A 22,134-nucleotide genomic window follows, 5' to 3' on the forward strand; every position below is an offset into this window, starting at 1 on the left:
TTACGACAGTGCAGTTTGTTGACAAATTGGTCATTTATTTCTTCTGTTATTTATTTATTTCGTCTGTTATTTCATCATTATTTGTATGTAGGACGTGCAAGATCAGTTTGGACGGGATATACACGAGTAGCTACTGTTCAGCTCTTGAATACGTGGCTACTAGAACAGCTGTACATGAAATAGGAGTGTGCAAAAATAAATCTAGTATCTCCCGTTTCGTTTTAAAGCGGTCCTTTGCGTATGTGTCTGAAGCTGCTTTAGTGGTGACGCATACCTACACCACAAGAAAAGCTGGACAAATATCATAGGAAGTGTTTCTTTTACAAATATATTATCATGTTTATATAGATATGCCGTCATAAGGAACTTGCTCATGTTTCCATTCACAAAATAGATATACATGATTATGAAAGTTAACAAAAAATTGTTTAGGTGCCTCTGGTCTGAATGATGTAGATTACCTAACAGTTTGCAAGTGAATATTTAGACTTCACACAGCTGATTTTGGACTTGAAATACTGCCTGTGAACTTCTGATTATAAACTAACTCATAGCATGCAATCAGCATTCTATCCGCACATGTACATTTTTGGCTTGGACACTCAATTAAGCATATGACAACTCCTGTCATTTATTTACATTTCACAACTATAATTCAAAAGGTGGAATGGGCAAGTGTTTTGCATACTTATAAAGGAAACCAGGACTTTGCCTACATAATGCGCCCCTAAGAGTCCACATGAGAAGGGTCAAAGCCTTGCTTAAACATCTCTGTGCTCATGCCATAGGCTGATCAACGAGGCCTGTGTTTATGTGTCTCTCCAAGGTGGAGATATTTCTAAAGGCTCACTAAGCTATGCCCATGCGCTCCTTTTCTCCCACACACAAGAATAAAATTCCAAATCTCAATCCCAGGGTTACTTAATCACACAGATGGAAAAATAGATTAAGTGATGCACAACAGTAACAACTATTCAAAATGTTTTAATGCTCTTTGGACACACAAAGCCGACATGTGTTTCAACCTCCACGACGGTCCTTATCAAGGCTTAATACAGTCTTACATGATATAATTATAAATGCCAAGTTGTCATTTCCACACCATGTATATTCACCATATTCATAAGAGAAAACGTTTTAACAGAAAAAACAAATAAATATATTAAATCAAAGGAAACACGTCATATGCATGAACATAATTGTAAAACACGGATGGTCAGAGGAGAGGGGAAAAACACAGATGTATCAGGGAAAGAGGAGGAAAAGGAGAAGAGCAAATTAGACCTCATTACGCCACTGTCAGCTATTCAACTGATAATTCATTTAATTGAACCATGTCTTAATTTGGTCAGTAGTGCCAACGGAAAGCACTAGAGACTTTAAGTAAAGATGAAACTATTGTTGTCAAGTAAGCGGACAAGGCTGGAAACATTGTAGTGATGGACAGACCAGATTACATCAGACTAGAAGAGTCCCACCTCCAAGAACCATGATGTTTCGAAAGGCTAGAGTCGAATCCAAGCAAGGTGATCAGTGCCCAAGCAACTGAATTGGTGAATAATGGGCACACACAGGACTTCTGAGTGACGAGGAAAAGGCATTTCTTACAACCAAATGTCCAAGGCTACCCACCATTTCTTTTTTGCCTTAAGTCCACAAACATTTTGATTACGTATCTGAAGGGAGGACTATAGTCAGTGGCATAGGGTGGGTTACCAAAAGATTTTCTAGATATATAGATACCATTTTACAGCCAGAGGTGGTTTAAATATCATCCTATTTGTGGGATGCGATGCACTTGTTAGCAATTCTAGAAACATTTCAAAGGAGTGATGAATATATACTTGTCACGTTAGACGTTAACGTAAAGGTCTTAAATACATCGATTTAGCATAGCTTAGCACTTGAAACTATAGACCACATTTTTGGAAACCAATCTGCTCCTTATTTGTTGCACCTCATGACGTTAAAGGAGATGCTGAATTTCACCATGACCAACAATATATTTATCTTAGATAACAAGTTTTGCAAACAGACTAGGGGGGTGGCAATGTGGGCTAACTCTGCCACTTCCTTAGCCAACTTCTTCATGGGGTGTTACGAGGATAAAGGTGTGCTGCCTGACAATGATTACATAGGGCGGATTAAGCTATGGTTGAGATGCATCAAATATTGTATTTGTGGCTGGCAGGGGAATGAGGATATACTAAGTCACTTTGTCAAATGTTTGAATAATAGTTTTGGAATCCTGTTCACTTGCACCAATGACTGCACTGGACGTGTAGATTTATGTGAATATGGGTAGGATTTTGACCAGGAAATTCAGAAAATCTACAGAGGTGGATTCAATAATGTCTGATTTATCACACAATATTGTGCAGAAAGTCATTTATTGTATTTGTATTTTATTAAATGTATAGAGCGCCTTTCGCCAAAGGCGCTGAACAATAAAAGATCTTTAAAAAAACAGTACAATCATGTGGGTACAAATGAGAAAAGTTACATCAGTAGAGGAACAACAGAATTTTATGAAGATAATGAGGAAAGAAGACCGATTAGTCTGGAAAATACAAAGAGATGAAGAGGAGCCAAGTGAAAGAGGAAGAGCGTTCCAGTTTTTGCGGGTCAAAAGAGAAAACAAACGGAAATGAGACCAGGCACACAGGGGCTTAGGAACAGTCAGGAGAAATAGATTCTGAGATTGAAAAGGCTGTGAAGGGACATATACAAGAGTAGAGAGGAAAAGGTACAGAGGGGCCAAGCCATGAGTGCATTTGAAAACAATTGAAAGGAAGTGATACAAGTGACGGGGATTCAAAAACAAGTAGTGAAATTGAAAGTAGGGAAGATGTAATAGAGGCCTGAGAGGGTAAAGAAAAAAAAGGTGTACAGAGGAGTTCTAAATAGAACGAAGAGGGAAGAGATGACAGGCAGGAAGACCAAGCAACCAAGCAATAAAGACGAACAATTGTCAATACAAGAAAAGACAAGGGAAAAGAGAAGACGTTTAGTGGCATGAAAGCGTGAGCACAGCGAATGTTAAACAAGGCATAACGGCATGAACAGGCAATAGAAGAAATATGGAGAGAAAAAGAGGGAAAGATCAAAGATATCGCCCAAACTGCACACAGTGTGAAAAGGAAAGAGGAAAAACAGAGGTGGATGGAGAGGGAGAAATAGTAGAAAGGAAGATCAGGACCTCTGTTTTTGAGGGATTGAGATGAAAAAAGTGAGAAGACATCCAGTTCTGGACAGCTAGCAGACAGTTTGGAGCTCCTGTGAACTATGCTCCTGAAAGGGCCCACAAACAAGATGAAATAAAACATTTTGGGGCAGGGTCTGGATAAACCATACAGTGTTCTAAGGCAGGAAAGAAACACTGACGGTGTTAAGGGCCCATGCCCCGGGGTGAATTTGATTAATTCAGTGTCTAGCGTTCCAAATGGTGGACTTATTTTTGGCCCACAATTCCATTGCACTGGGCAATTTGGAAGAAATATACTTGCACTTTGTAGCTTATTGGGGGATAAGTTTCTTATCTGTTGATATTTGCTGAAATTCCCTCCCTACGTGTGTTATCTGCAGACATTGAGAGGGTGGTTTTTCCTGATAGGCAGGATACTGAGCAATCCCTTTTGTATTTTGGTACAAGATTGGTGACAGACTTGATCCTTTCAGAAAGGGCAACCCTACAGAATCTGTGTTTCGCTACATATTTCGCACTATGTAGTCCCAATCTGTGGTCGCTCAGGGGTATGGACAAGGTCTCAAGTTGCAAGCAGCACCTTTCAGAGAAAATCTAGCTATTGGTACATCAAACTATGGTTCTCGCACATATGGTGGGTGGGCTAGGCATCACGATTGGTAAGGGGTATGGCAGTCGGATGTTAAACCGACTGAGTCCGAAGTTGGGGCGATCATGAACCTAGGTTATTGGCCTTCAGTGTCAGTAACAACGAACTACAGATCCTTTCATGGAATTCCCGAGGTAGCATACACTTGCTCTCAAGTGTTGACTATCAATTTTGAGAGAGTGCAACTGCGTGTTTCTGCAAGAAACCTAGTTCACCTCCCTCTTTGTTAGGTGGCTTTCTAACCTTCTCTCAGCCAGCCAAACCAAGTAGGGGGGGACAGACCTGCAGGGGGCTTGGTTACTGCTTTAGTACCGTTTGTGACTTCACCACCCGTGAGCTACCTAATCTCCCTTATGGGGTTTTGGCGGTGGAAGCCTATGCTCCTGGTGATTTTTACCTCCTCTTGGTAAATATCTATTGGCACAAGGGTGTCTGCTTACTGGAGAAATTCCTGCTAGCTCTAGTTGATTGTGTATCCTAATGGCAGTCCACCACTGGCCATAGACAGATTATCCTTGCGGGCGATTTAAACGCCTATTGCCTCTTACCTGACATGGACTGAGATTTTTGGGATATTCACTGCAATACTATCAGCCCGGATTTTAAATGTCAGGCCCGGGTGAAATGGTGGTGTGTCACTGCCTCTCTGGGTCTGAACTGGTGACTGGGCAGATGGAGGGTAATGAAAGTAAATTACCAACTTGGTTTTGGGACACAAACGAATCAACTTTAGAATATATTTTTGTAGGCGAAGCTTTTTTTGAAACCTGCTCTGATTTCATTATTATTAAGAACGCATGTAGTGAACACTGCATTTTGAGGGCTAACTTTCACCTTAGGGCTTAGGCTAAGGATACAAAGAAAAAAATGGTTGGCAACGCACTAACCTGAAAGTGACGACCTGCTGTAATGCTCTTCGTTGGATCTCACATAATATTGGGATTTTAAATAATGGCCTTGATCGAGTGATGTCATATACGTCACTGGAATGGAAATTCGAGGTCTTTAATGTTGAACATTTTGACACAGTAATTAGTAGCTCATGACTAATTTGTTAAATAATCCTGCTCCTGAGACTGGGAAATGGACCAGAAAGTACATACATGCTTACGATGAAACCCTGGCTACAATGAAAGCTCATACAAGGAGCCATCATAGAAAAAAAATGATTCAAGGGCATTGCAGTGCGTGAAATGCATGGCAGTCAAACAAAAATATAGGAACATTTGCAAATTTCAAAAAGCTGCACTCATCCTGAGGGACACATAATCAATGCTCCTGGTGATCATCAGTAAGGATGTGGGTGCTTTCTGGTCACTGATTAATGGATACAATGTCCCTTGTTTTACCTGCGAGTCGAATGCAGTTATGGAGCAGTTACTTTTCGGGTCTTTATGCCCTGGGTAAGGCTAAACAGGAATTTGAAGTGCCCCAGGCACCTACTGAGGTAACCCCTGCTTTTAAAATCTAGGTGGAAGCTGGAAGAATCCTTGAACTGATGAGTTCCTGTAAACCTTCCATGGCAGGCCTTTCCGAATGGCCTCACTAATAGTACCTTAAAGGCGCATCTCTATAATCGGGAAAACGCTCTTGTAATACTCTTTAATAGCGTGATTGCCCAGAATTATTTTCTGCAGTCTTGGCAGATGGCCTACGTAGTCCCCATATTCAAGAGGGGCGCAAGGATTGATCCAAAGAATTATAGACCAATCCATTTTTAGATTTGGACAGTAAGATCTGTGCGTCCCTCTTGCTCCAACTTCTAGAAGCGTGGTCAATCCCTTCTTACAGGCTATCTATATTCCAGGATGGCTTTAGAAAAGCCCACTCCACCAATATTAATGGGCTGGATATTCAGGAGTTGGCATGGTCTGATAAGTCAAGCTTTACTTATGTTACCTCAATCGACTTATCCTTGGCATTCGATTGTGTGAATAGAAAACGGCTGTGGCGTACTCTTGACAGCAGGGTTTTACCCAGTGGCCTGTTAAAACGGTACAACGTCCTTTCATCAAAAGCTATTTTTTCGACCGTTTATTTTAAGAACGGTTTTTGGCCGCAAAAACAGATCGAACAATATAGGGGGGTTGAGAGGAGAGGGCATCTAAGTGGTCAATGAAAAGACAACTGTTAAGACGTATAACTGGCCTTCATGAGAACTCAGGGGTGCGGGTTCGCCTGGATAGGGACGGGTCTATGTCGCGGTGTATTGAAATCCCGCCTGGATTGAGGCAGGGATGCACTTTGGTACCTTGCCTCTTTAATCACTATGTGTAAGATGTAAATGACTATCTGAGCTCCTCCACCCTTGTTCTTCTAAAGTTAGGTGGTTTGAAGATAGCTTGGCTAGTCTACACAGACGTTTGTTGTTTGATAACTCGCGCGTGGGCTTAAAAAGGATCTTGGAATCCTTCTCAAGGTGTGCAGGTGATAATGGACCCCATATTAATCCCTTTAAGACTAAAATCCTTGCCTTCTCTTGCAATAAGAAACACACCCTTTCAGTCTGGTCCTTTGAGAATGCAGTCATTAGTTCTTCGACTAGTATGATATATTTGGGTATTTCCATTTCAGCTGCTCCAGTTTACCATAACCTTTACAGACAATCTCAGAAAGTGATTCTTTTGCTTAATCAATTATTAATGGAGAATCACAGATTTGGGGGCTATTCGATTAAGCCAGCCATGACATTTTACGAAGAGAAACAAATTCCCAAGATTACTTACGGGTTGGTGCTTTAATTTAATGTAGCGCCTAAATGGTTAGACTTGGTCAAAGCTAAGATCTTGAGGAGGATTCCTGGTGTTCCAAAGTCAGTGCCTCTTGCGGCTCTCAGATTTGAGCTAGCTCTGATTTCCATTAGAGGACGTAACTATGGAAACTGTCTCTTTTCATAAAATTGCTTTATACATTCTGTTTCCTTGTATGAAGAACTGAATATATGTATGGGCCAGATTTTTCAGGGAGGTTCTGCTAACTTTTTTCAGATTTTTGAGTGGAATGTGAATCTCTACTGTATAAGTTGAATGTGAAAATAAAGAGGTGATGGCTGGAAGGTTTAGAATGAATCTTAACCAGTGGCATTGCTCTGGGCAAGAGACCCAAGCTACTCCTCACTGATGACGCCCAACAAGGCTGAAACGTGTCTGTGGATGCTTGTGGTCTCGTGCAGAAGGGATGTGACCTAGCAGTTCGGGCTGGACTGCCCCTTTTGAGGTAGGACCAAGCCTGATTTGCATATGGTTTTTCCCCTTCTGTAATGGCTTGGCAGGCTGAAAAACGATGGTCTGGAGGGTTGCCCAGAGCTTTGTCCGTGGTTATGATTAATTCAAAACCTTCCAGCCATCACCTTTCTGTTTTGATAAGTTGAATGTGGACATTGAGACTTTGATTAGCAATATGTGGGGTGCATTCAAAGGCCCCAAACCAAAGATCGCTTTCACACGAAATGCAGGATTTTTCAATACTGACACAAAAACGGATTAGCATGTGTGATTGCAAATGAAAAATGAAGGGCCATGTGAAAAAGTTCTACCTGTCATTACCTAAGAAAAAGCAACATTTTAATTCACAAAGCAAGAAGAAAAATCAAAGGTCCCGCTCACATCAAAAACACGATTTTTAGCCAATGACTGCCCTCTACCTGAGCCCCCCCCCTGGCAGCCATCTTCAGATTTGGTAGCATGTAAAGTGGCAGTAGGACCAAGAAAAGAGTCGCAGAGGGGTAGGAGGGAGGGTTCGCATGTGAATCCATGCCAGACCCATGCTGGAGAACAACAGTTACAGGCAAGTAACTTGTTCCTTCTCCAGCATGGGGTCTGCCATGGATTCACACGCTCATGAATACAAGAATACATAGCAGTACACAGATGCACAACCACGGGAGGTGGCAAGGCTCATCATTAAGCATTTCAACAACTCAACATTAAGCATCTCTTACCTCCTCACCAGGCGAACAGGTTGAGCAGCACTGCGTGGTCGACCCTGGACTCCTCCCTGGAATCCTGGTCGACGCAGTATAATCTCGTGAAGGTGTGCGTCGACCTCCACGTAGCAGCCCTGCAGATGTCCAGCAGAGGCACGCCAGACAATAACTCTGTGGTAGCAGCGATCGCTCTGGTCGAATGGGTTCTCAGATGGCCGGGCGTGGGTCGGTTTGCCAACCGGTGACAGTGCATAATGCAGCCGGAGAGCCATCTGGAAATGGAATCCTTCGAGAGGGCCTTCCCTTCGTTCACAGGTCAGAAGTTCCCGAACAGCTGTGATGTCTTCCGCAGACTCTTTGTGCGGTCCACGTAGAACTTCAGCGCTCTAGCCACATCCAGCGAGTGCAAAGTCTTCTCGGCCGGCAACAAAGGCGACGGGAAGAAAAGAGGTAACACCAAGGGCTCGTTGAGATGGAAGTCCGACGGCACCTTGGGCATGAAGGAGGGGTGCGGCCTCAGCACCACCCTCGCCTCGTGGAATGTCAGGTATGGAGGTTTACAGGAGAGGGCCGGGATCTCTCCCACTCATCATGCAGAGGTGATGGCCACAAGAAACGCTGTCTTCCACGACAGGAACTTCAACAGTGCCAAATGCAGAGGCTCGAATGGCGGCCTCATGAGCCTGGTCAGCACCAGGTTGAGCTCCCACACCGGGACCAGAGCCTTCACCGGCGGGAACGATCGGAACAGTCCTTTCATGAACTCCTTCACCAGGCGATGAGACATAGGGATGACCGCCCCGGAGTTCTGGTGTAGCGGGAGATAGCCGCCAGATGGATCTTGATGGAGGCATGCGCCAGCTCCGCCTTGGCCAGCGATCGCAAGTACGGCAGCACTTGAGGGGCTGTAATCCGCAGAGGGTTAATCTTCTGTGCACGGCACCAGACAGAGAACCTCTTCCATTTGTGTCCATAGCACTTGAGAGTCGAGGACGCCCTGGCCTCTGCAAGCACCTCCTTGCAGTCCGCCAGGATATTGTATCCTCCGAACTCTAGTGCTGCGGGAGCCAGGCCTGCAGGTTCAGCGACCCCAGGTCGTGGTGTAGGATGGCGCCTCCTACGTGGCGAGAAGATCCGTGTCCATCGGCAGTTTGACTGGGGGTGACGCTGACATGTCCAGAAGGTCTGGGCACCAAATCTGCCTCGGCCACGCAGGTGCGACGAGGATCATCTTGCACCGGGACCGTCTGAGTTGACTGATGAGTCGCAGCAGCAACGGTGGGAATGAATACAGGAACAGGCCGTCCCAGGGGAATGAGAAGGCATCGCCCTTGCTCCCCGAAAGGGGGAAACCTGCTGGCGAACCTCCGGCACTTGGTGTTCATCGCCGTCGCAAATAGGTCGATCTGGGGATTGCCCCATCGTCGGAACAGGAGATCCACTTGATCTTGTCGCAGCTCCCACTCGTGGCACGAGCGCAGCTCCCTGCTGAGTGAGTCGGCGATGGTGTTCTTGATTCCTGCCAGATGGAAGGGTACTAGAAACATCCCTTGGGCGACGGCCCAGTGCGACAGATCCTGCGCTTCCTTGGATAGGGCTGGAGATCTGGTGCCCCCCCTTGCTTCTGTATGTAGAACATCGTGGTGGTGTTGTCTGTGAAGACCCTTACCACTTTGCCCTTGTGGGACGGAAGGAACGACCTGAGGGCCCAGAACACTGCTTGGAACTCCAGGACATTGATATGTAGTGACATCTCCTCTGGGAGCCAAATGCCTCTTGCGTGGAGATCTCTGGTGTGCGCTCCCCATCCCTCCAGGGAGGCGTCCGTCGTTACCGTTTCCTGATGTGCCGGGGTCTGGAAGTCCATGCCCGCCACCAGATGCACGGGGGTGCCCCACCAACAGATCGCTTGGCGGAAAGTCTCGTTGAGTGAGATCCTGTCTTCGAAGCTGCCCGCCGCTTGCATCCAACGGGTGTCGAGGAACTCCTGCAGTGGCCGCATCCGCAGTCTGCATAGGCGCACGAGGTAGATACATGAGGACATCATGCTGGGTAGCGACTTGATGGACCTCACCCTGGCCACGTCTATGCTCGACAGCCGTTGTACCTTGCCCAGGATGGCCTTCGTCCTTTCTTCCGACGGCGAAGCCAATCGCGCCACTGTGTCGAGCCTGGCTCACAGGAACAGGGCGACTTGCGACGGTACCAAGTAGGATTTCGCGAAGTTTCGAGAATCCCAGATCCGTGAGCAGTTGGACGGTCTTCGTTGTTTGATCGACGGCGAGTTCCCTTGACTTTACTCAGATGAGCCAATCTTCCAGGTAGAGGTAGACGTGGATCCCCTGCAGGCGCAGCCGCACCACCACTGGTGCTAGATACTTGGTGAACGTTGAACACCCTGGGTGCCAACTTCAATCCGAAGGGAAGGGCGTTGAACTGATAGTGTCGCCCTTGGACCACAAATCGCAGGAATTTTCGATGTCCTTTTAGAATGGGGATATGGAAGTAGGCATCCTCCAACTCCAGCGACGATAGAAAGTCGCCTTCCTCCAGCTGTCCCAGAACGTGGTGGAGGGTGACCATCCAGAACTTCTGGGACTTTATGTACTTGTTTAGATGACGAAGGTCCAGGATGGGTTGCCAACCGCCGGTCTTCTTCCGGACGAGGAAGTACCGCGAGTACACTGTTAGGGAGAATTCTCTGTAAGGCTAATTTCCCAAACCTAGTGAGTCCCCCAGCAGCTTTGCTGGATTTTTGGGGTTTATTTTTTTCTCTCCTGCTAAGAGTGAGATTCTTTTTGCTCCCACTCGTAGACATGATTTGAGGTGTTCCTTTAACTTTCCATGTGTTTTATGGGCTATGGGGTCTTTTACTCCATAGGGTCTTGTGTGTTTTTTTTGATGTGGGTTACACAGCACCCTCCGTGCCGTAACCCAGGGGTGTCGTAGCCACCCCCCCAACATAGACTCTATACCCTGGGACGGACTACTGTCTCCCAGGGCAGGTAAAGTCACCATTGGCTTTGCTAGTCCCAAATTATGAACAGAAACCAGTACAAACCATCATACTGTGGACGTACTGGTCGGGGCAATTCGATTGCCCCGGGGTCTGTTGTTCGAGGGGGCATGTCTCCGTCCCCCCTGATCGAGTTTTGGCTGGTGGCAGTGGATACTACTTTTTATATTCGACCGCGAATATATCTCTATGGGATTTTCCCATTGTTCGAGGCTACCAACTTTAATTATTTCATTCTTATAGCCTCGAACATACCGCCGGTTTAATTAATATTAATTCACCGGTTGGTATTTTTTGCCAGAACTCGATTCTAATATGGAGTTTGTGTTCTCTTCTGTGACTCCAACCCAAGTCGAGCCCTTTGTTCCACTTTTTGGCAGGCTTCTCCACAGAAGCCTCCAAAAGTTGTGCCACTCTGTCTGGGTACCACAGAGGGTGTGGGAGGGGGTTTAGGCACCCTGGACTGAGTTACCTTGGTAACTCAAGTCGCACTCTTGTGTGATTGACCCAAGTGGTGAGCCGGCTGGCTCACCACTTAGCATGTTTGATTGACAGCTAGGCTGAGTGAATGGGGGTGTGCTGCATAAAAGCAGGGCTTTGGGGACTGGAACTTCAGAAGTCGCCACAGGACCTAAGAATCCGAGGAGGGAGAAGCTGAGCCGACCTGCAACGACGACACCACCGGTGGAGCCCTGCTGAACCGTCTCACCACTTTTCCCGACAGAGGAGATCTCCAGTCCGGAGAGTCTTCTTCCTTTGACTGGTGGGGATAACCAGTTTCGCCTTCTTTTCACCTTCCTGGAGCATCTCGTGGCCGCCTTGCCCGTGCCAAACACCCCGGCAACCGGAATACCACGGGTTCACCACTATCGCGAAGAGAAGGGTAGTACCTTTTAACCAGAGGACTCCGCGGCTGGTTTCTTCCCTGGCAGTGCAACGACCTTCATCTTTCCTCCACGGCGAGACCTCTTCTTCCCCTGGACGAGACACCGACTTGCACCTGCTGCCAGGAACAACTGCCCCCGCTGGAGCTTCCTTCACGCTTAAGGTACTGTGTCCCGCCTGGCTTCCCTTGCGACAGGTCGTTCGGGGTGACAGTAAAGCCTCGACTTTCTAACCTGGGTTAGCCTGGGACAACCTAGCTAACTTTGCCTGACTTGAATTTCATCCTTTTTGTGTGAACTATCTACAAGACTCTTTGGGCATAAGCCCACTGTGTGAACCTGGACCCCTTCTGCTTGCTCTCTCCAAGAGTGGGCCTTGCAATTGACTTCCTTGCTCTCCAGTAGAACTCTGCCTATCCTGCCTTACTGTGTTTCTTTGTAAAAGTATTGAAACTTGTGTGCTTCCTTAACCCTGCCTTTTTCCTCCCTTTCTTTACAACTTATTAGAGTGTCATCTTTATTTAATTATTTATTTATTTTAGCATTTGTAAAGTGCACTACAGCCCGCAGGCAATGAGGCGCTGTAAGGAGACTTTAAGAAGGCTTGCTTGAGGGTTACAGTAAGCGGCCCCACATGGTATATATAGCAGGTGGCAACTCAGATATTCTCCTATACAAGGTGATACAGTAGAAGTGCATATCTATAATGACGGGGTCTTAGATGAAGAGGTTGGTTTTTAGGGCCTTGTGGAAGGCCTTGTGTGAGTCGATTGATCTAATCTGATCAGGGAGGTTGTTCCACAAGGTTGCCGCCATAGTAGGGAAGCTGGTGCCTCCTGCGCGCACTCTGCGTGTGTGCGGGACAGTGATGCGGTTGGCAAAGGCTGCCCTTGAAGGTCTGGCGACTGTTTGTCTGCTTATCCTTTGGGTCAGATAGGGAGGGGCTAGGTCTTGAAGACACTTATGTGTAAGGGCCAGGGTTTTGAAGACCACCCTTTCCTTGATGGCAAGCCAGTGTACCTCCCTTCTGATCCCTGAGATGTGGTCCTTGCGAGAGGTGCCTGTAGCAGCTCTTAAGGCATTATTTTGGGCAATCTGGAGTTTGGAGAGGTTTTTTTTGGGAGGTTCCAATGAACAGAGCATTGCACTTATCCAGTCTGGAGCCGATGATGGCTCTGGCAATTGAGATGCAGTTTTGGCTTGATAGGAAGGGCCTGATGGCATTGATGAGTTTGGAGTGATATGCTGCGGAAGAGGCGATGGCATTTACCTGTCTGTCCATAGTGAGGCTGGGCTCGAGATACACACCCAGTGTTTTGATAGTTTGAGAGACTTTGATGGGGATATTGTCTACAGTTAAGGATTGTATTTGGTATCCAGTTTGCCCAGAGTGGATGGGGAGCCTACAAGCAGGAGTTCAGTCTTATCACTGTTTAGACAAAGCCAATTCTCAGCCATCCACGATTGAATGGTGGCGTATATGCTGTGGAGTGTGTCCAGGTCCTTAGTGTAGTCACCTGACAAGGGGATGAGAACCTGTGTGTCATCTGCATAGTTTGTGTATGAGATGCCCAGGGAGTCAAGTATCCTGAAGAGAGGTCTTGTGAAGAGATTGTATAGTGTGGGGGCTATGCAGGAGCCCTGTGGGACTCCGCATTTGATTGGGCTGGGTGTTGCGTTGGCGGAGTCGGAGAAGACCTTCATTACCCTCTCCTGAAGGAATGAGGAGATCCAGTCACACGCCTTGGTTGAGAAGTGGGCTGAGGTCGTGAGATGGTGGCATAGCATTTTGTGCTCGACCAGATCGGTCTAGAAGCAGGAGGAGAGCTGGTTTGCCCGTGTCTCTTAGATCATCTATTTGATTTTTTTAGGTCAAGTAGTGCCGTCTCGGTACCGTGTCGAGGGCGGAAGCCGGACTGGCGAAGCCCAAGGAGGTGGTTGTCTTCAATGAATTGGACAAAGGTAGGCTGCTTTGTCCAAAATCTTGAGCAGAAAGGGGACGGTTGTGATGGGACGGTAGTTCCCTGGGATAGACGGGTCGAGAGATGTTTTTTTTAAGGAGGGGTTTGACCCAGGATTATGTTAAGCGCTCACCTCTGTCTGAAAATAAGTGGTGTTTCTCACTAAGAATTGTCTAATAAGTGACTAGGGTTGTATATATATGATAGTGACTGTGTGCTGAATTTACTCACCTCGCTTTTGCTAGTGTAAATTACAAGTGTGTTTTTAAATAAATAATTATATACTTTTACACCAAAGCTCTGGTCAGTGTTTGTTTGTACTACTGTGTCCCTGTACCTATTGTGTATACTCTGCATACTGCCTAACTCTTCTTGAGGGAAGTCTGACTGCTCAGCCACAGTTACCAAGTGAATCTGTGTGGTACAGACTGCTACCAAGTGGGTTTACTGTCAAACACCTGTAGTCTTAAATCTTTTGCAGTTGTCCCTAAGGGAACTGCACAGGTTTCTGCCTAACATACACTCCAGAGCCCCGGAGCCTCTTTGGGACAAGCTTGATGGCTCCCTTTCTTAGCATCGCCCGTATCCCCAGCAGCGGTTGAGGGACATGGTTTTCCTTCCTGGCCACGGGTGGAATACGGGGACACTTCTTTTGAAATTCCAGAGTGTGCCCACGGGCCAGGGCATCCAGCACCCAACGGTCGGTGGAGATGGACTCTCACACGCTGACAAATTTCGCCAGCCGGCCTCCCACCAGGATGCTCAGGTGGGGGCCCGACACCACGGCCGGTTCAATCATGTTTCGTCGCGGCCTTGCTGTCTTGGCCTCCTTGACAACGACGACGGGGTCCTCCCGTCTTGCCGCATCCTCTGTAGGCCTCCTGCGACAAGGAGCGGGCCGCTTGGCGGTATGTGGATGAACCGCCACTAAATCCTTTGGAGGCACCTTGCTTGCCTCCGGAGTTCCGAAAGGATGGCCACCGTCGTTGAACACCCAAGGCCCTAGCCGTCTCGGTGTCCGCCTTGATGGTCTGCAGTGATTTGTACACTGTCTTGCCAAACAGGTTGTTCCCGTCAAAGGGCATGTCCCGAATCCTAGTCTGCACATCCTGGCGGAAGTCGGTGGCCTTGAACCAACCGCGCCATCGAAGGCAAACGCAGTTGCCCATCTGACGAAAGCCGGTGTCTGCGATGTCCATGGCCACCGTAATGGCGTGGTCTGACGCCACTTCGCCTTCCTGTAGGAGTTCCAGGGCCTCGGCCCTCTTGTCGTCCGGGAGGAAGTCCAGCAAGGGAGCGATATTGAACCCCAGCTCCCTGCCGTAGCGTGCCACTATCGCGAGGGCGTTGGCCACTTTAATCGTCGTCGTCGCCGCTGACAAGATGAACCGTCGTCCCATGGCGTCCAGCTTCTTCCCCTCGCCGTCCGGCGGGGAAGTTGAAGCTGTCGCCCCCGCCGCTTTATTCTTGGCCACCGTGGAGACCACTGAATCCGGGGACGGTTGTGCCCTGAGGCACATAGGGGCAGAGTCCGGGACCCGGTACTTCCTTCTCGTACCGGTCTCTCTTAGCAGGAGCCATGGACGGTTCTTCAGGAGTGCCAGCCCCTCGTCCCAGATGTCGTCCAGTAACGGGACTGAGAGGACAGTCTTCCTCTTGGCCGCCCACCGTTGGTAGAGGAAACCTTCCGTCTTCTGTTCTTCAAAGCAGAGCTGGAAGAGCTCAGATGCCCTGGCGATCATGGTGTGGAAGGAGCCAATTTCATCGGGGGGGAGGCCCGAGGAGGTGATGAAGGGAGGTCCATTCCCTTGTCGTCCTTCCCCATCGTCGCCAACTCCATTCCCGTCTCATCCCTCATGGGAGGGGGTGGGGTGAAGGCTGGAAGGGGGGAGGAGGATGGACTCGTCTCCACTTGTTAGGCGGGCTCCCTGACGGACCAGGCCCTGCTGGGTCATTGTTGGGGGGTAAGGGCATCCTTGTCCTCATCTCCGTCCACAGGTTCTGTTTAGCCATCAAGCTAGCTCCTGAATTGTCCTGTGGTACAGACACCGGCTGCAACGGGACCGACGGTTGGGGTGTGGGGTCCTCTGTGGCCCTATCTTCCTCGTCGCCCCCTGCCCCCCGTTGCTCTCCTCGTCGGGATCCTTCCCATGGGCCCTGGAGTCCTCGTACTTCTTGTCCAGTATCCTTTGGACGCTCGCCAACTCATCCTCAGAGGTGGTATCCGTGTCCGTTATGGCTACCATGCCCCCCCTCTCTTTCTCCTGCTCGGGTTTCATGGGGGTCTTCAAGATTGGCAGAAAAGATGATTCCCACCGGGGTGGCAGGGAAACTCTAGCCCCTGAAGTCGTCTCCACTGGGGAAGCCTCTGTTGGTTTCACCAGGGCCGCCACGACTCCCTCAATCGAGGCCTTAGCCGGGTAAATCAGGGCCTTCACGACCTTCGCCATGACTGAGACCTTCACCTTGGGGGGAGGGTCACCACCTCACTCCCCCTCAGCTGTCTGTCGGGATCGACCGGGGCTTCTCCCGAAGCTTACCCAGGTTCTCCGACTTCCTCTTCACCGAGCCAGAGCGTTGGCTCGTGGTTGATGGCATCAGTGATAATGTGCCCTGCCTGGCAGCCGAGGAGCCCGACCGATAGGTGCTCCCGGTGCCTTCAGCCTCGCGGTGCTTAGCCTTTTGTTGGGCCCCCGTCACCGAAGCACCCTCAAAGTTCTTCGAAGATCGCTTGGATTTCTTCTTCTTCTCGCCCGCTGCTGGGCTCTTCCCCCTCTTAAATCAATTGATTTTAAGTTATATACCTAGTCTAATTGTAAATGTTAAGGATAGTTTGAGTTTTACTATTATGCTATATCTGTTTTTATGAATTAATGATTGGGTTTCTTTGATTCAATGTTTTGATGTCCATCTTAAGATTGTACAGTATTTCATTGTAAAAGGTTTTTTTTAGAAAACAAATATAATTTAAAAAAAGACAGTTTGAAACAGAAAAATGTGAAACGGAATCAAAGGAAGCGAAGGAAAGATAGATTTGGGTGTCATCAGGATAAAGGTGAAAGGAGAGCTCAAAAGAAGAGATAAGAGCAGAAGAACAAGTTACTTACCAACTGTAACCTTCTTTCGATTGGATGTTCCTCCCATGTATTCCTCATCTTAGATATATATCCTTACCTTCAGTTCTGCTTCGGAAAATGTTTCCCCGCTCCAGCAGAGGGCGCTCCACTCGAGGCGACGATGTCCCTCAGCGGCATTTGTCGAGCACTGACGTCATCTGTTGTATAAAAGCCTTGAGCACGCTCGTTGGCCTCAGTTCTGTTTTTTCGTGTATCAGAGCCCATGACTATGGTTAAAGGCGTGCCTCTTTTGACCTGAGCCTTAAAAGAAATTAAGAGTGTAAAGCACATAAAATGTACTGTGGGGTAGGATGGGAGGTTCGTTGAGGAATAAGTGGGAGGAACATCCAATCGAAAGAACGTTACAGTTGGTAAGTAACTTGTTCTTCGAATGGATTGTGTCCTCCCACGTATTCCTCATCTTAGATAGACTCCCAAAGCAGTTTTCTATTGGAGGTGGGAGTAAAGATATTTTTGAGTCATGTACCGAATGTACTACAGATTTGGCAAATAGACCTCCTTGAGAGGTAGTGGAGTCCAAAGCTTAATGTTTTATGAAAGTATGCATGGATGACCATGTGGCTGCTGCACAAATATCTTGTACAGGAACACCCATTTTAAGTGCTGTTGAAGTTGCCATGCCCCTAGTTGAATGAGCTCTTAATCCCTCAGGGGGATCTTTTCCAGCTAGCCTATAACACTCGGTTATGGCTAAGATTATCCATCTTGATAATGTCTGCTTAGTTACAGCTAGTCCTAATTTACGGCCAGTGTATCCCACAAACAGTTGGTCACACTGAAGTATTTTTGACAATCTTGAAATATAAAAGCTAAGAGCCCTTCTAGGATCTAACCTATGTAGTCTTTCCTCTTCCTTACTTGTGAGAGCAGGAGGGTAGAAAGTAGGTAGTATTATTTTCTGCGACAGGTGAAAGTCTGAAACGATTTTTGGCAAAAAAGAAGGTTTGTCTCTAAGGACAACTTTATCTTTATAAAAGATGGCGGGAGGAGGACCACTAGAAAGTGCCTGCAACTCATTTACCCTGCAGGCTGATGTCAATGCAATTAGAAGTATTGTTTTCAGAGTAAGAAGCCTTAATGGGAAGGAATGTAAAGGCTCAAATGGTGCACATGTCAGAAATTTCAGTACCAAATTTAACTCCCACACAGGAACTTGAAAAGGTATTGGTGGAAATACATTGTTTAAACCTTTCAAAAATGGTGTTATTAAAAGGTATTTTAAAGTAAGATTTTTCTTCTGACGATTGCTTGAAGATAGATAGCGCTGTTACGTATCCTTTTATCGTACTAACCTGGAGCCCCAGATTAGCCAAATGTAACAGAAAAGATAATACTATTGGAATATCACATTGAAAAGGGTCCACATTCTTATTCCTGCACCAGTTACTGAACTTGTTCCAACGACACCGGTACAGAGATTTCGTTGCTGGCCTTCTGGCCGAAAGCAAAATCTCCATATCATCATCCGGAAGGTCCCAATCCTTGTATCTCAACCTCTCAGAAGCCATACGTGAAGGTTGAGTATGTAGACCTCTGGATTGAGAATGTGACCTCCCTCTTGCGAGAGAAGATCCTCTCTTTTTGGAAGACGTATTGGAAGGCAGATGGACATGTCGAGAAGGTCCAGGTACCACGTTCTCCTGGCCCAATCCAGGGCAATTAGGATCATGGTTTTCCCGAACTTCCTCAACCTCCTGATTACTTGAGGGATCACATGGAACTGGAGGAAACCCATATGAACCGGTCGCAAACAGATCCACTTGAGGGGTTCCCCAAAGGGTTAAGATCTCTTGAAGGACTTCCTGAGCTAGTTCCCACTCATGGGAAACCGCTCTGCCTGCTCAGAGCATCCGCCGCTGTGTTTTGCTCTCCTGCTAGGTGAATGGCAGACAGAGAGATCCCTTCTTGTATTGCCCAGAACCAGAGCTGTATTGCCTCTCTGCACAGTGGTAGTGACCCTACTCCTCTCTTGTTGAGGTAGTACATGGCTACTGTGTTGTTTGTCATTATCAGGACATTATTTCCCCGTACAGCTGGCAGGAAGGCCTTCAGTGCTAGTCTGATTGCCCTCAGCTCTAATAGGTTGATATGTAGTTTGGACTCCGATGGAGACCAACGATGCTGATCGTCAACTTGGTGTGTGCTCCCCATCCCGTAAGGGAGGCATCCGTCACTACTGTCTCTGGCCATGGTTGCCAAAAAGATTCCCCTCTGAGGTTGTGCTGTCTGCAAGCCCACCATTGTAGATCCTGTGCCACCCTGGTTGGAACTTGTAAAAGATCTGATATTTCCCCTGAGAATTGGGACCATTGAGTTCTGAGAGCCCATTGAAGGGATCTCATTCTCAATCTGGCTTCTGGCACCAGAAAAATGCAGGATGCCATGAGAGCAAGCTTCCTGAGAAAATCGAAGGCCGGTAGATACTGGGCATTCTGGAATTTTGTTACCATCTGCAGAATGTGGTGAGCTCTCTCTTCGGGAGGCGAGGCTTTGCCCAAACAAGTATCCAAGACTGCTCCTATAAACTGGAGCTTCTGTGATGGTAACATGTTTGACGTTTTTAAATTCTGAGAAAACCCTAGTTTGTGAAGAAGTGGCAAGTCTTGGATAGATGATCCTGGGCTTGTTCTGGAGAACGTGCCCTGATCATTCAATCGTCCAAATAGGGGTAGACATGAATCCCCTCTCTTCTGAGACTCGCTGCCACTACCGCCATCAACTTGGTAAAAACTCTTGGGGCGGAGGTCAACCCGAATGGCAGAACTCAAAACTGATAGTGAGAATTGGCAATCGCGAACCTCAGTTACTTTCTGTGCTTGAGATGGATTGGCACATAAAAGTAAACATCCTGAAGGTCCAATGATACTAACTAGTCTTGAATTTGGAGAGCCTGAAGGATCTGCGAAAGAGTGACCATCTTGAACTTGTCCTTCCTGAGGAACTTGTTCAAGTTTCTCAAGTCCAAGATGGGTCTCAGTCCTCTGTCCTTCTTTGGAATGAGGAAATATGGGGAATACCAACCCTTGTTCCTCTCCGCTACAGATACATGTTCTATTGCACCTTTCTGTAGCAGGGTTAAAACTTCCTGCAACACGAGTGGGTCTGGATTTTTGGTAGAGTTGTATTACAGTGGGTGATTCTGAGGTTTCTTTTGAAAGGGAAGGCAGTAACCTTGGGATACTGATTCCAGTGCCCAAGCATCTGAAATAATGCCCCGCCATTCTTCTAGATGCTGTGTGATCCTGCCTCCCACTTGGGTCTTGTGGGTCAAAACCTCAGAGTGGTTTTGCGGCAGCTATAGCAGCGGCTGAAGAGACAGATGCCGCTGCTGGGGAAGATCTAACACCTTTTCCTCGCCCCCGAGGAAATTTCCTTTGCCCTCTTTGACTGGCCTGTCCCCTTCCTCTCCCAAATGAGGAGTAAAAACGAAAGGGATGACCCCCTCCAGCAAGATGAGCCTGTGTAGGGGCCTTGTTGAGGCTGTTTTATACCAGCACTGAGTGATTTTGCCGCTGCCTTGGGGGTCTCCAGCTTTTCGAAACTTTCATCTGCTTTGCTGCCAAACAACCTCAAGCCGTCAAATGGCATATTAAGAAGTCTAGATTGAACATCTGGTGTGAAACCTGACTTCCTTAGCAACGCAAATCTGCGTAGCACTGCGCTAGAAGCCATGGACCTGCTGATACTGTCAGCTGTGTTGAAACCTGCTTGAAGGCATTCCCCAGAAGCCTCGTTGCCATCCTTTATTATGGATAGGAAACCATCACGTTCCTCTCCTTCCTGGATGTGTTGAGCTGCCGCTGACGTGCAGTCCCACAGAGTATGTGAATCTCGCCAGAGTGTAAGATACATTCATGGATTTTAGAGCCATGCTCCCTGGTGTAAAAACCTTTTTAGACCATGCATCAATCTTTTTGTCATCCATATCAGGGGAATTGTAGAGTATGCAGCATTTTGTGTTGATGTGGCTGCTTGAGCTACCAGGCTTTCAGGAGATGGATGCTTACTCAAGTACAATGAATCAGAATTACAGGGTCTATATTTTGCCACATATTTTTTTTATTTACTGCTGGAATGGATTCAGGTTTATTCTAAGCAGCATTTACTCTCCTTTGCAGGGCAATTTGAAAGGGAAGTATGGGGTCTGGTTGAGGTCCTCCTGATAGGATATCCGTCATGTCATCATCCTGGTATACAGGTGAGTTTCTACCCCATCCCATAAATTCTGTAACTTTATTCATAAGTTTTCTATAACCCAAATCAGCATGCTCTGCTGGATCGGGTTTTTCAGGGGACGTATCTAGTCCACTTGCAGATTGTAAACATTCATAGAGATCTTGCATTTTTGATTGAGGATTAATTAATTCCTCAGGGACTTCTCTTGTACCATATTTTACCCCTGCCGATGAAACTTCAGGTTCATCATCCTCTTCATCCTACTCATTTCCTGAAGACACTTCTCCACATATGGATGACAAAGTTTGGAACAAATCATTCCTGCTTTCTGGGTGAAATACTTTCTCAGGTATAGGTTTTAATATTGGTGTTGATTTCACCCCTGTAATTGGTGTCAACGTCGACAGAAGTGTCGATGTTGTGACTATTACCTTCAATTTTGTCGAGGTATTCTTCGATTTCGAAGGCGCTATGAGTGTCGTCGAAGGAGTCTTCGAGACAATCGACGCAGTCGAAGGAGTCTTCGGGGTCGTCGATAGTGTACTCGACGCAACTTTTTCCGGTTGGGTCGTTGACCCCTTATACTCGACAGCCTTCGATTGAGGCTTCGAAGATGTTTTCGGTGAGGTTTTTTTGACGTATCGAAGTTTAAAGTCCTTTTCTTAAGGTCTGCCTCCTGTTTATGCACTGGAAGGCTTTTCTTTTTAGGTGTTTAGGAAGATCCCTAGAAGACACCCTCGACAATTTCTTGTTGGATATCCTAGTCTTAGACCTTCCCCTGTCACTTTTTTTGTGCGTAGAGGCATGGTCTTCATCAGACATTTTTGAGGGGGTCTGGGCCGCATTCTCAAAAATGTTGATCATCGATGCTCTAAATGCTTCCCACTTTTTAGGGTAGTCATGCTTTGTTGGACACGTAATAACTTCCTCCGATTTAATCGAGGACGAGGAAGAGGGAGACCGGTGTCTTTTCTTCGCTTTTTTGGATGAAGAAGAGGACTTTCTCAATCTACTCCTCGATCTGGATTTTTATGGCATTTCGCCGAAGACTCAGCCGAATCTTTCTTCCCTCTCGAAGAAAACTGAGGATTCCTCCCCCACCGCCAGTTTAACTCTTCTTTCTTTCAAGGACTTATGGGTCATTGACTGACCAGACTGCAGTCGTCGATTCGATGGTCGGA

The 22,134-nt window shown here is 47.2% G+C and overlaps 1 protein-coding gene across 2 annotated transcripts in view; it reads right to left on the reverse strand.

Moving 5' to 3' along the window:
* ATP13A3 (ATPase 13A3) overlaps nucleotides 1-22,134 on the reverse strand; it is a 1,430,808-nt gene that overhangs the window by 464,977 nt on the left and 943,697 nt on the right. The window lies entirely within an intron of this gene.

Source organism: Ambystoma mexicanum, chromosome 10 (assembly GCF_040938575.1).
Source record: "Ambystoma mexicanum isolate Mex_15411 chromosome 10, UKY_AmexF1_1, whole genome shotgun sequence".
Classification (NCBI taxonomy): Eukaryota; Metazoa; Chordata; class Amphibia; order Caudata; family Ambystomatidae; genus Ambystoma; species Ambystoma mexicanum.